This window comes from Genypterus blacodes, unplaced genomic scaffold (assembly GCF_046128005.1).
Source record: "Genypterus blacodes isolate CSIRO-AG114 ecotype Tasmania unplaced genomic scaffold, CSIRO-AGI_Gbla_v1 ptg000337l_1, whole genome shotgun sequence".
NCBI classification, from domain to species: Eukaryota; Metazoa; Chordata; class Actinopteri; order Ophidiiformes; family Ophidiidae; genus Genypterus; species Genypterus blacodes.
In genome coordinates this window covers 15,104-28,975 of record NW_027467122.1, presented here as the reverse complement: position 1 = coordinate 28,975, position 13,872 = coordinate 15,104, and the positions used below count along the sequence as shown (strand labels likewise).

General features: G+C 50.1%; 1 non-coding gene across 1 annotated transcript; it reads right to left on the bottom strand.

Annotated features, from left to right (window-relative positions):
• Positions 1-1,329: 1,329 nt before the first annotated feature.
• Positions 1,330-1,411, bottom strand: trnas-uga (transfer RNA serine (anticodon UGA)). Its single transcript has one exon. It is a non-coding gene; the product is annotated as a tRNA-Ser (tRNA).
• Between the last annotated feature and the right edge of the window lie 12,461 nt (positions 1,412-13,872).

The following is a 13,872-nucleotide window of genomic DNA, read 5'->3' as shown; positions in this document are numbered from 1 at the left end:
GAAACAGAATAACTTTATACGTCAAATATTGGAAACATTTTGTGATTTTGAAATTATTTAGTCGATTTGTCGGTTTGCGTTTTTCCGCTGGAGGCAAATCTAGCAGAAAAGATCAAATTAACATTTGAGCGTTTCAGCATTTTGTGCTGGGACCCCAAATAAGAATACAAACTAAAATGAGCTTTAAAGAAAGAAAGAAGCTCAACCAAATGCAAGTACTTTATTGAATCCAAGCAGGTTTCACTCTCACCACAATCAGAACAGAGCCAGAACTTTAGCATCACAATGAAAGCTTGAGTTTGATGATGAATGAAGGAGGAAGATGATTCTTGTTTTGCTATGCCGCTGGTGTGACGTATTAACGGGTGACCACGTTTACTTTACTATAGCATAGCGGCGTCGGCTGAAATTGTGATAGTTTAGCTGTTAACGCGAACGCCCTCTATAATAACAAAAGACAGAGTGAAGGCACTTTAGATGAAAATAAGTAAAACGTCTTATTACTTATCGACCTCTTTCAACACCTGCTGTCATTAAGCAAACGGGGATTCGTTCAGTCTAAAGTCACCAGCTAATTTGGACACTCGTCTTAACGGTACACTAGCTTACACGCTTTATGAAGAACTCAAATACACAAATAAAAACAAGAACAACGCACAATGAATCAATCTGAATTAAAATATAGTAATGACAGTTAAAAAAAAAAGGAAAAGCTAAAATTAATAAATAATAACTTGTTCCCAACAAAATGTGTTTGGTGGATGCAATCACCTGTTACACACAAAAGAACTGTTGCCAATTTGTCCCATGCACATTATTGTACAGCGTATTGCATATTGTTTAGAAAAAATAAAAAATATAGATTTATTTTGCGTGAGCATCGTTAATGCTTCAATTGTATAACTGTTGTGTCTTGTCAGAGTTGACAGCTAAGGTTATGCTCTATTTTAACCACTTGAGGGCGTTAAAGACCACAGTAAGACATTGGTCACATTCGCTGTGATAGGACAAATGAAATATACAGTACCGTCTGTCGGCCTGTCTCACAGAGAGAACACTCTCCATTTGCAGAGCCTGAGGACAGAGTCCATCCACCCAGTGAGGCTTTCAGTAACAGGGAGTAACAGTCAGGGAGGTGGAGGCAAACTGTGTGCAATGAAATGCAGCCATAAATGTAACCTACTGAGAGCGTGCGTCTGAACGAAAGCTCAGGGTCTCTCCCTGTGGAAGTGACAGGATGGAGCAAAGGATGACCTGACACTCGTCAGATTACAATCACTGTGGTGTGTAAACAAACACAGACACGTTTCCTTCTGTACAAGGTCCAATCACTGTGAGCAGGACTTGAACCTGCGCAGGGAGACCCTAATGGATTTCAAATCCAATGCCTTAACCACTCAGCCATCACAGCTACACTTGCACACGCACAAATCCATTTAAATGCGAATACAATCAACCAATTGTGAGGTTTTATGAAGTCAGTAGTTTGGAGTTACAGTATGAAGGAATCTGGTGACGACACTAAAGGAATCTGGTCAGAGGATGAAACCAGGACAGGATGATCAGTGACAGACTGACAGGGGGGCAGGGAGCGTGTGTGTGTGTGTGTGTGTGTGTGTGTGTGTGTACCAGGGTGGGGGTGGTAGGCATGTTTATGATGGGTAATGAACCAAGCGGCGGGACGCCCAGAGGGGGTTGTGGGGGTTCCGGATAGAGGGGCTGCCCCCCATATTTTCTCTCCCAAATGTGGGTCACATCCCATCCTCGGGTGATTTCCCTCAATGCTTCAGAAAGACCCCCCTGCTCCCCTCAAAACTCTTACCTAATTACTTCCTCATTGATGATCCTCTTAATTGAGCTGCGTTGTGTAGCTGGCGCTCTCCCGATGCTGTGTAGATCACAAATAACCATTAGACCACTTTGCCGTCGCTATCCTGCCACTTCCTGAATGCGTTACTGTGGGTCATCAGGCGTGGGGGGCGGGGCTGCGTCCGCAGGAAGCTGACTTTGTTCCCTCCTGAGGTCACAGGGTGAAGCTACTGCTCTTCACGACGTCAGAGTGCTTCATTAGACCTCTGGAGCTTCTTTACCTGCAGCCATCAGGAGTCACCACAAAGGGTCTTTACTTAGGGTTCAGGAACCTTGAGGGGCTTCAGAGAGCTTTAACATCAGGGCTTCCATCCAGTGAGGACCTTTTTATCTTCAGGAGAAGTAACCTCCTCCCCCGCTCATGTTGGGGGCTAAATGGGAGAGGAAAGGTCAGCAGACACGCAAGGCAAGACCCCCGAGGCCACGGGAAAAGAGCATCAGAGAGAGGAAATGCCCGTCGCTTCGCTTTGTGTCTCTTTGTCAGGACAAAGAAAGACGCCGACCTCGCCGCAGAGCCGAGCGCTCGCCTGCCACAGCGCTGCTATTTGTTTACATCCACGCACTTTGTTCCTCACGCTTCAGGTTTAAGTTTGAAGCTTCATGGTCGCGTGGGCAACCTGTGAATACATCAGCTCATAAAGTGAATCTATACTTTGGCTCCTAACAGATTTATCATTTATGTTCATAAAAGGCATCAGTGTTTGAATCTGCTCCCGGTTTGTTTGTGTGTGAAACATGAAACTCAGATTGGCCGACGTCTGTGAGCGATTTGATGATTATGTCCAGGTCAGCTGACACACACACACACACACACAGACACACACACGAACAAGCTCTTTTCTACATGATGCACATATACAGTAGTATATTGTGTGTGTGTGTGTGTGTGTGTGTGTGTGTTTGTTCACATGGGATCCTTCCACATTTACAGATGTGGTCACATACATCTCCCTGTTTATAGTTTGTAATTGTGTTTAGAGTAAAATAAGGCTGTATGTGTGTTAAAGTGATGATATGAATCCATTAAAGGGTGGATTTACGTTTATGTATTGATTTGTTTACATGTTTATTGTAGCATATTTAATTTATGTTGATGTATTATTTGTTATTCATAAGCAAATAATCAAAAAGAAGAAGGAAATATTTACATGGATATGAATGTAACGAGCCAATTACAGTGAAGAAGAAGAAGAAGAAGAAGAAGAAAGCGCGCGTGCGTGCGTGTGGCCGAGCAGCTGTAGCGGAGTAACGGAGCCAATGTTGGACCAACGTTACTGCTTTACTAGAGGGCCAGAGGCTGAGACCGAGAGCGGAGGGAGGCTCAAACAGCGCGGCAGGGAGCTGCTCCATTAGCTTGGACCAGCTAATGGAGGAGCCACCTGCTAATGGAGGAGGAGCTACGCTGACCGGACGGCTGAGTGGAGCCCGGAACCAGAACTCTCCTTGATTAAGTGAGTCACTATATTTTATGTATTTCTATGAGGGTCTTTGTTTTTAGCTCTTATGTACCTGAGCAGCATTCAGCCTGCTGTATTTAGTACTTTGTTATTTACGTTTATTCATCTAAAGCTACTTCAGCCAGACCCTCTTGTGTATAACAGACTGAGTTAGCTTAGTTAGCTGCTCTCTGAAGGGTTCACCTGATACATGAAGGTTAGTTTAGTTCTCTCCACTGAACTCTTCAGACACACTCAACCCCTTCATGCTGTCACTCACCTACTTTACCTCCTTTTCATCCACTTTCTCACAGCCTCACATACTTACACACACACGTGCCTAATCACACACACTCTTTCACACACACTCAGTCATGCTTCCCTACACCCTTTAGCCGGAGGACAAGGTACCAGTCGTCTGAGCGGAGCATGTTAGGGACTGGAGCCTCACCGCTGCTGTGACCTAGAACCCCCCGGACATCACACGGGTCCACACGGAGGGGGGACATTCTCAGGGTGTGTGTGTGTGTGTGTGTGTGTGTGTGTGTGTGTGTGTGTGTGTGTGTGCTTTGGTCTCCCTAGGTGGGCGAGGAGATGGATCCTGATCCCACATACTAAGCACATGTAGACCAGTAAGTGCTGAGGGTTTACTCTTCAGTCTGTTCTCAGTTTGTCCCGGGGTTCTCCTCCTCTTCCTCACCTGCTTACGTCTCTGCACTGTGATGGAGGCTGGACTGCATCGCTGACAGGTGTGTGTTTATCAGGAGTGGACATCTGTCAGGAGGCATCATCATCATCATCATCATCATCACTGTCAACACCATGAGGAGCAGACAGCATTGTGTCCTGTGTGAGTCAGGAGGAGGAGCAGCTGCTGGACCCACACACACACACACACACGCTTTCACTGCTGTCAGGCTCTCATTATGGTGTGTGATCAGGGCTCTCACACACACTCACACACTCACACGGTGTTCAGGCTGCAGGTGTTTGCTGTTTTTCCTTACAGAGACACACTTTACCCAGGCTCACGCTAAACCACCTTAAATACCACCTTAAATTCCACTCTGTCTGTTACTGTGTTTGTCCTTGAGTCTCTGTGTGTTTGTGTGTTTGTGTTGTTTGTGTGTAACTCATGGAGAAACGTGGTGTTGCCATCTTGACCACGAGGTTCTGGAAGAGGAGAATCCCAACATCATCGACTTAAATGGGACTGAAGCTGCTTCACTGGGCTGAGATGTGATTGGACGAGACTCTGCCCTGGAGGAGGAACAAATACTGCACAATGAGACAGGCTGCAGGGTGAGAACCGGCCCAGCAGACGGGAAGAAGAGGACAAGACAGAGGACAGACAGAGGACAGACAGAGGACAGACAGAGGACAGACAGTAAGACACAAGTGCTAAAGTACAGAAGTCGAACGTGACTCAGGCGCCAGCAGCCGTGGAACCGGCCGTTGTGTGTGTTTGTTGTTTGCTTCTCTCCATGGTGTGTGAGGCCTCAAGCTGTCGTCCTTCAGGGGTCAATAAAGTTGTATCGGATTGAATTGGAACAAATCTGATCAAAAGAAGAGATTGATGATTTACGAGTGTCCCTGTGGGAACCGATGCAGTGTATACAAAGTGTCTCTGTAGTCCAGCAGACAGAAGCATCACAGAGACACACATTCACTCTCCCCCCCACACCCCCGTCCCCTCTCCTCGTCTGTCTCTGTCTCTGTATTCTGTCCCGTCCCCTCTCCTGGCCTGTCTTTGTCTCCGTCTCTGTTTCTACACGCAGCGCTCCTATAATTACACCTCTCTTGTGTGGAGCCGTCCCGCCTCTTTGTCAGTCAGAGACACAGTAAACGTGACAGCGGCCTGAGTGAACACCTGTCTGCGTTTCTCTGAGGTGACGATAGGCCAATGGCGGTGAAGCGTGGCGCCGAGCCACAAATGCCTCACCGCCTGTAATCTGGGGAAACCGGAAGGAACAGTTGACACGGCGACTTCCTGAAATGTCAGATCTGCGGTTCAGACGATTGCAAATAGTTGTGTGTCGTGTTTGAGGAACGAACCGAGGGAGCAGAGGCCAGAGTCTGGACAGCGTGAGGTCACAGGGGTCATGAGGGTCAGCAGCCATCTTAGGTCGTTTGAGCGCCACTTCCTCTTTTCTAACTTGTTTGGACTGATTGGAGCTGGAATCATCCAAGTGAAGTCTTAAAGGTTTATTTTTTCCCGACTCCCCGAGGTGCAGGTGGAATTTCAGTCCTGTGAGGGTCAATCAATCAATCAATCAATCAATCACTTCTTGGTTCTTGACTAACACAGTTATGGATTGAGCTCGGAGCTCTTTTGTTGTTTTTGGGATCCAGAGTGCAGAATCAGCTTGAATTCTTCCTTAATCTGCTTTCCTTTCTCTTTCCTCGTCCAGAGCGTCCAGAGCGTCCAGAGCTTTGGTCTGCCTGTTGTGTGACGCGTCCACACATGGAGCTGATTGTACTGCAGCACCGTCTCTCCGCCAGCGCCGCCCTGTTACACACTCTGTTACCAGGACAACAGGTACTGTTGGTGACAACCTCAACTTAACCAGAGCAGGAAGTGATTACTGTAAACTCCAAACAAAACCCTGCTAGAAACAAGAGAAACCTCCTGGAATGTTGTGAAACAGCAAGACGACCAGACCTTTGAAGAGTTTAGTTTGATGATGTAAAGATGTGCAGTAGATTAGATATGATCCTATGTTACCAGGGTTACGGCAACATTTACCTACAAGGGACCACAAGACCTGGGTCCAGGTGATGTAGGTACTGGATCCCTCTTTGTCTCTCTCTCTCTCTCTCTCTCTCTCTCTCTCTTTGTCTCTCTCTCTCTCTCTCTCTCTCTCTCTCTCTCTCTCTCTCTCTCTCTCTCTCTCTGTCTCTCTCCCTCTCTCTCTCTCTCTCCCTCTCTCTCTCGCTCTCTCTCTCTCTCTCTCTCTCTCTCTTCCTCTCTCTCTCTCCCTCTTTCTCTCTCTCCCTCTCTCTGTGTCTCTCTCTCTGTCTCTGTCTCTGTCTCTCTCCCTCTCTCTCTCCCTCTCTCTCTCTCTCTTCCTCTCTCTCTCCCTCTCTCTGTGTCTCGCTCTCTTTCTCCCTCTCTCTCTTTCTTTCTCTCCCTTTCTCTTCCTCTCTCTCTCTCTCTCTTTCTCTCTCTCTCTTTCTCTCCCTTTCTCTCTTCCTCTCTCTGTCTCCCTCTCTCTCTCTGTCTCTCTGTCTCTCTGTCTCTCTCCCTCTCCCTCTCTCTGGGTGGAGTAATCTAATCATCCTCAGATGGATTTCAGCTAATTTCTCTTCTCTTTTATTGAGATTGATTGTGTGTGTGTGTGTTAGATGAACACTCCTGCCGGTGCCCTTGAGCAAGGCACTAGGCTGCAGAGCTGGAGGTGATCATCACCTGAGAGCTTCAGACTTCAGTAAAGCCCCGTTTCTGCAGTGAAGAGCCGGCAAGCGATGACATCAGCGGCGGCACGTGCTGCTGCAGTGGAAAGAGCGGCGGCCTGTTTGTCTTGGCCTCCTGGCTCTTATTGCTCCTCAGTGAGACGCTGGTGTCAGAGCTTGAGATGTTGCAGGTTTCTCCTCACGTGTGCCAGGAAAAGTGTTTGGAGAGCTTTAATGAGCTGGAGGGATTGATGGCTCTGTGGGCTCATTCCTGTCAAACTAACATTGCTACATGGCTTCAGCCGCTCGCCGTATTTACCCAGCAGAGACCTGGAAAAACACAGCAGCAGCAGGCCGCTCTCCTGACGTCTCCTCAGCACGCCGCCAGGCCTCGCTGCAGGAGGCAGACTGTAAATATTTGAGCTAAGTGGTTTCTTCCTGCTGCGTCTTTGCAACGCCGCGCTGCGAGGGCGCCGTGAAGCCGCAGCAGTAGTCCACCCGTGTTGCGGCGGTGTCAGGTTCTTGGTACCGTCTCATTGAATCTAAATGGAGGGGGGCCCAAGGATGAACAGAACCAGTTTCTCAGGGTGTAACGTAAACACGGCGCCCCGCTCGCTGCCTGTGAGACCACATTCCGATGCCGGAGCGCTCACGTGGCTCTAATCTCCCGCTGCCATCTGTAGGTGACGATTAAATCCTCTCAAACTGCGATCCGGCCATGCGTGCCCAGAATACTTGCCGCTCCCGCCGAGCGACGGGGCGGCCGTGCGTGGCGGCGGCCGCGGTGATGCAACGGTGACTGGCACCCGCTGCCCGAGGAGGAATCTCACACACAAAAGGAGTTGACTTTGGCTCGGCGCTCTCTTGATAAGGACGTCAAGGATTGTGTCTGACTGTTGACAGTCGGGTTGCGACACGACACAATGAGCATTCCTGAGCCGACCCACCGGCCGTTAATGCCTAACTCTACTGTACTGCAGCAGGTAGACCATGCTTTGAAGCCTGGAGATCAATCAGCTCAGAGGTGTGTGTGGACCTGCGGGCGGCACAGGTCAGGCAAGGGCGCCGAAGGCCGGGGAGGAGCCCAGGTCATCCTTTTGGACCTTCAGGTGGAGGAACATCTGATGGTTCCATAGACAAAGCTGTCAATCATGTGGCTTCCTCTGCTGTCACCTCTGGATCAGCAGGTCCAGTCCTCTTTCTCTCCCTTCTCCCCATGCAGTCTTCCTCTCTGCTGCCTGAGCCTGTGGTCATGGCGACAGGGTTAAACGAGGGGATGAAGATATCAGGTTCGTGTTTATGATTTCATGGCCGGTTTCTGACTAATAAGTGTTGTGTTTGGCTCCGTATGCTAAACACAACACAATCCCTCCTCACCGCAGGATGCTGGCAAGACCAAGAGACCCACACAGGTGCTGAGGCTGCAGTAGCCCGCCCCTCCTCCTTCTCCTCCTTCTCCTCCCCAACACGGCCAGATCCAAGATGACCCAGAATAACTCTGCCATCGGCTACAAGAGGGCAGACTTCCAGCTGCACACCAGTCTGGAGGCTCAATCCACCAGAAAGTGAGGGACAAGCTGGAGACCACAGTGGACCTCTTCCTCCCTCTTAGTAGATGCCCCAACCCCTTCTCCACCTCCTCCTCCTCCTCCTCGCTGCCTCTCTGACTGCTGAGCCGTCTGCTGTGTGTGTGGATGAGCTCACTGGTGAAGGACGAGGATCTCCTGTCCTCCTCCCACACAGCAGACCTGAGACCTGATGGGAGCTTCAGAACAGAAGACCGCCTGGAGCAAAGCTGGTGTCTTCACTTTGTACGCATTTGGTGTCTCGTCACCACCTACTGCTGGAAGAGGAGGCAGACAGACAGGCAGACAGACAGGCAGGCAGACCGGCAGACAGACAGGCAGACAGGCAGGCAGGCAGGTAGAAGGGCAGGCAGACAGACAGGCAGTGATGAGCCTTTAATAACAAAGTAAAAAAGGCCTCACACACCTCATGTCACACTCGCCCTGCGGCAACGTCTGTGCATGTGTTTGTGTGTGCCGTATATGAGTGATGGTAACACACACACACACACACACACACACACACACACACACACACAAACACACAGCCGGTTGAAATGTTGCCAGCGTGCATTTCATCAAACACACACACACACACTCCGTTCTTACCTGCGGCCTGCTAATGCAGCACGAGCTGAGCGGTGAGCCAGAGGTCAAAGGTCGGCTCGGTCTCAAACACAGACGCAGGAGTGTGAGCGACACGGCGGCTGGACAGTGTGAGGAAACACAGAACAGGAAGGTTTGTTGTTTCTGATCTTCTTCATCAGCTGCTCCTCTGCAGGCTTCAGACGGACTACAGGCCTCGTGATGGACTGACGTGGTGTTGTCGTGGTGACGGATCAGCACAAACAAAGACACAAACAAACCTCTGACCTCTGACCTCTGTGTATTTGTACACAGGGACACCCAACCCCACAAAGGAGGTCCAGTCTGCTCTGTATGGGAACTGGGCCAATTATAGCTCCCTCACAGCGCCGCTCATTGTGTCGCTACAGTTACGTAATGAAGCCAAACGTCCTGTGCGGCAATTGGGCGACCGCTCAGCGCCGACACTGGAGGACAGGCTAAGGGTTGAGGTTCAACCAGAACATCCACAGGCCCGTCAGATTGTCCCTGACGCTTGTCCTCAGTGTCTTTGTGTCTCTCAGGTCACCGCCACTATTTAGGGTCTGTCCCCTTCGCCCTCAGGTCCATGTCCCCCCCCCCCCCCCCTCCTGGCTGCGTGTGAGGCTGCTGACCGCCCGCATGCCTCCAGACACACACACACACACACACACACTGCTCTCTGTCCTCATGTCTCTCCCATGTTTCCTGACCTGCTCTGGAGTGTTTGTACACAGCGGCCCGAGGCGATCATGAGTTTGTGTTCCAGGAGCCCAAACAGGCTGAGCCCCCTATAGTGACGCCCTGTAGGTGAGGAGCTCCACACTCAGCAGGTAGCTTGGAATGCTGGCGAGCAGCAGCACAGCATAGATGTCCTATAGCATGTACGCTATAGAGCTGTCATGGTAACACCAGCCGTCACTCTGAGGACACGCGTGTGGAGCCTGTGGAGGAACAGGTGGGAGTTGGACCCCTGCAGTTCGGCTTTAGCTGCCGATCCTCCGACTTCTGAATTCATTTACAGAGGGAAGGCAGAGCGTCCTGATCTGGCTGCCGTTGTGTAACGCAGGATGAACCTCGGATTTTGTTTCCCACTACCGCCAAGTATGGTAAGGTCAGCTGGAGGTCGAAGTTATGTAACCAGGACGGGAAAGAGGGCATGGGAGGATGCTGCACCCGCTCATCTGAGTCTATCTTTGGTGGAGGACAGTGAGAGCCAACATGGCCGCCCTGCGCCTCAGTCTGGGTAAAGATCCGGTAAAGCTGCAGGCGTGAACGTTCAGAACCACGGGACAGGAACTCGCACTTAAGATGTTTCTGCAGCTCATTCTGTGCTGCTGCGTCCTCTGTTGACCCCCCATGTCGTGTAACACACACACACACACACACACACACACACACACACACACACACACACACACACACACACACACACACACACACACACACACACAGAGAAAGCCATACAAATGCAGAGAGGTATGCAGTGACGTCATCGTTCTGTTGTATTTGTTGAGTTCACAGGAGGAAGGAACAGCTGTAGCTCTGTGGGAAGTGGACTGATCACTACCACACCCTCCTGTCAATCACCACCAGAGTAACATATATATATATATATAGTATACACAGTACTGTATATGACATATATACTCCTTGTGTTCTGTGTAAGACTCCCTAGGCTCTGCTTCTTCTTCTGCAGCTCTGTTCTTGCTGTATTTGACTTCAGCTCCCTTCCCTCTCCCCAGAGTGTGAGTGTTCATGATCAGAGCGTTTCAGTGTGACTCAGAGACGACCCCGTGACCTCAGATGTCCCCTTCCACAGCGGTCAAACCCTCCTTTGTTGCGGCCGAGTGCTGCGGCCGTGCGTCACCTTAACACAAACCTGCCGTCGCTACACACTTCCCTTTGTCTCACAACCTCATTCAGACATCACAGTGTTAAAGCACACACACACGTGGAGTAATGGCTAAGTAACTCATGTTTACTGTACAAATACCTGTTTCATACAAGATGTGGATGTTGATAGACAGACAGGCAGGAATGTCTCTCTGTCTCCAGCTGACGTGTGAACCAGCTCTCTTATTGTTTTGTAAGTATGTTGGGCTTTTATTTTGGTGGGCCACTGTCTCCAGCTGTGTGACTTGTTTCTTCTGAAGCCTCTGCACTCCGAGGACCGGACCCTCGGCCGGTCTCTCTGAGAATCAGCAGCTTCACTCAGGAGCAGGACGGAGCTGGTCCTGAGGGAAGCTGCTTGATCTTCTCTCTCAAGCTGCTTCTCAGTCCCCATCTCAACCCACCATGTTACTCAGGAGACCTCTTCCTCCCCCAAAAAGCCACTTTCGCTCCACCAACCACAGGGCTGTCCCTAATGTTCTGTCAGCCAATCAGAGGTCTGTCCCTGCTGCGACCACAAGCTGGGGCTTCATGCTGCAGGCTGGGACTGTGGTCATGTTGATTAGTGGCTTTGGGATCTGTGCTGCTATATATACAGAGAGAGAGGGGGGAGAGAGAGAGGGGGGAGAGAGGGAGAGGTGTGGGGGGGGGGAGAGAGAGAGACAGACAGACAGACAGGGAGAGAGAGAGGGGGGCGGGGGAGAGAGAGAGTGAGAGAGAGAGCCAATTGCTACTCAAGAAAATGTGAAGAACTGGTGTTCAGTTATTTATGTACTGAAATGAAGTTCAACCCCACAAAAACTGAAGGCTGGCAGACAGACCCTCCTCCTCCTCCTCCTCCTCCCAAATTAGATGTTTAACAGAATTGACGTCACCCACAGACCCACATCCTCACAGGCAGTGAGGGTGATGGTTCTATTCAGGCAGCCATTCATGTACCAGAGCTCCGCCCCCTCTTCTTCTAAAAGCTATTAGTTAGGAATGAATGAGCAGTAAGGGGGGCGGGGCTTAAACAGTCTGACGGCAGCGTCCAGGTAACGAGGACGCACAGAACCAGATGCACACCAAAGCCCACGAGCCCGTGAGCTGGGAGTTGAACCAAGTGAACCCGTGTGGTCCGCCCCCCCTGTCCAAATGTTCCCGTCCCACCCTGCTGCTGTGGCGTCTCTTAATCCGTCCCTTATGGTAGAACATCTGTCTCACTTTTCATGGGTGGGCGGAGTGTCTTGGTTCTTGATGACAGCCTGCAGGCTGCAAACGGGGCTGTGACCCAGGTGAGCCACACGCCAACCCCAACCCAGAGCTGTGTCCTCGCCTCGCCAACCAGCTGGGATGTCATTTCTTGTTGCGGGTTCAAATCCCTGAAGGATCGTCTCCAAGCATGTCAGAGACGTGTCGGTCCAAACTGAAACTGAATCCATATGGGCCCATGTTTTCATCATTACAGCTCTCTGGCACAGGAACAGGAAGTGTGTAGAGATGAACGCATCGACCGAGAGGTGGAGCTGAAACCCACGGCGTAAACACGTCCGTCTCTGAAACACGTGTGTCTCTGAAACACTTCAGAGACACACGTTTGTCTCTGAAACGTCGTTAACCCAAGAATTCCCCCTGAAACTGAGAAACATCTCAGGCACATAAAAAGCTCCGACATGATGATAATCACATGTTTACTTCTGCAGCTAACCTGGCGTGTTTCACCTGTGACTCACTGGGATTAACACACACACACACGCACACACACACACACACACACACACACACACACACACACACACACACACACACACACACACACACACACACACACACACACACACACACACACACACACACACACTCTGATCCAGTGCCGTATCATAAATGTGACATTACGCTGACGTCTCTCTCGTTAAACGTTAGCAGCACATCTTGCTTTGCTGTTTTATTGCTGAGTGTAAATCGGGTCGTGAACAAAGTCCTTGTAGGAATGCAGCTGAGATAGGTTCACCCACCTGTCTGCATGTAGGAGAACCTGCTGAGTCACATCACTTAGACTCAGCTTAGACCCCAGGCATCAATCTGCTGACTTGGTGTCCCCCTGTTCACCTGGAAGTCTAAACACCAAGACCAGTGTGAGGAGGTAGAGGAGGAGACACACGGTCCTTTTCCTCTTCCTCACCTGGACTAAACCTGAGTCGGTCCAGTTAAACCTGTGTGTGAGGTTTGGCCTCTGCATGTAACCACAATGATATAAAGCCCCATAATGATATATGCCGTAATTGGTGTGTGTGTGTGTGTGTGTGTGTGTTCATGAGACACTGAACAGGGATCAAACCACTGTAGCTGACATTGAAAACTGCATAAAAGTGTTTTGGGAGTTTAAACAGAGAACATTTCGATGGATGCTGCACACACACACACACACTCTGTCCTGTCACTGCTGTGATGCGTTCAGGGCCTTATTTGGCAGACGTCTCCCTTGCTTCTTGCTCGTTGCGTCCTCGTCCCAGCGTTGGGATTTATTAGCGGCGCTCCCACAGGAACGCAGCGTGTTTGTGGTGTTTTACGATCGTCGGTCACCTCAGGAATGTGGGACGGACACCACATGTGCAAATATTATAACAAGCTCAGATAGCAGAGGTTTTGGATTGGCTGGTTGTGTTTACATGTTGAAGCTGCAATTAAAGCAAGAAACCTAAATGTGACTGCGTTCTGTTGACTGACCTCAACACGCCTGTACAAAAGGCTTCTGTGTCCGTTTGTGGATCAGATCCAAACGGGTCTTTGTGGGTTCATGTACAGAATACATTGAAATGCTTCGGGCCACAGAACCTAGAGCCGAGGTCCTGCAGCCTCTTCACTCCTTCACCATCCCGGATGTTTCATCCTCTCATTTCTTAGGGTCGTTGAAACGCTTCACGTCTGGATGAGTTAAGTTTGAGATAAAACATTTCCTCAGCCAGTCTTTCATGTCATCAGCAACGACGGCTAACTGGCTCCGTCACGGTCTGCGGTCAATCCTTCTGCTGCGACGCCATGGATTCATTACAGAGTGAGTTTGATCCAATGTGAGATTCATCACGGAGGCTGCAATACATCACACGCACACACACACACACACACACACACAC